The sequence below is a fragment of the Sinocyclocheilus grahami genome, unplaced genomic scaffold, assembly GCF_001515645.1.
Source record: "Sinocyclocheilus grahami isolate Dianchi unplaced genomic scaffold, SAMN03320097.WGS_v1.1 scaffold2144.1, whole genome shotgun sequence".
In the NCBI taxonomy this organism is placed as follows: Eukaryota; Metazoa; Chordata; class Actinopteri; order Cypriniformes; family Cyprinidae; genus Sinocyclocheilus; species Sinocyclocheilus grahami.
Genome location: NW_015507323.1, coordinates 1 through 515, shown reverse-complemented (window position 1 = coordinate 515; position 515 = coordinate 1).

Below are 515 nucleotides of genomic sequence, written 5' to 3'. Positions count from 1 at the left end.
TAGGACCCCCCGATACAACCTGAAAGAAAGAAAAATATGGGATAAAGATGGCTGAATGGATGAGAAAGGGAGGGAAAGGGTGGTTTCGAGAGGAGGAGACAAACAGTACGGTATGAGGCGGCCCGATATTTGAAGGTTTCGGGAAGTCAGGTGATTGTTTTGGGCGTGGCCCCGCTCCCGAACCTCAGTTAACTCCCTTAAAAAAAAAAAAGAAATCAGAATATCCGACAGCTATAACATTACAAGACTGCTGTAGATAATGTAAAACTAGCTAATATTCTCAGAGATTAGACTCCAGATGAGATCAGTGAATCAGGCCACTATATGACGATTGAATCATCATCGATAAGTAACCAACTCGATGGATTATAAAGAGTTTGGGCTCTTTTTTAATCAGGTAAATATTCTGCAAATAATGACATGCCATTCTCCATGATATATGAATGTTTTATGAAGTTACAGTTTTTTGCTAAACTACATGTCGCCTGGTCAGTTTTATGTGTGTTATAAATTCA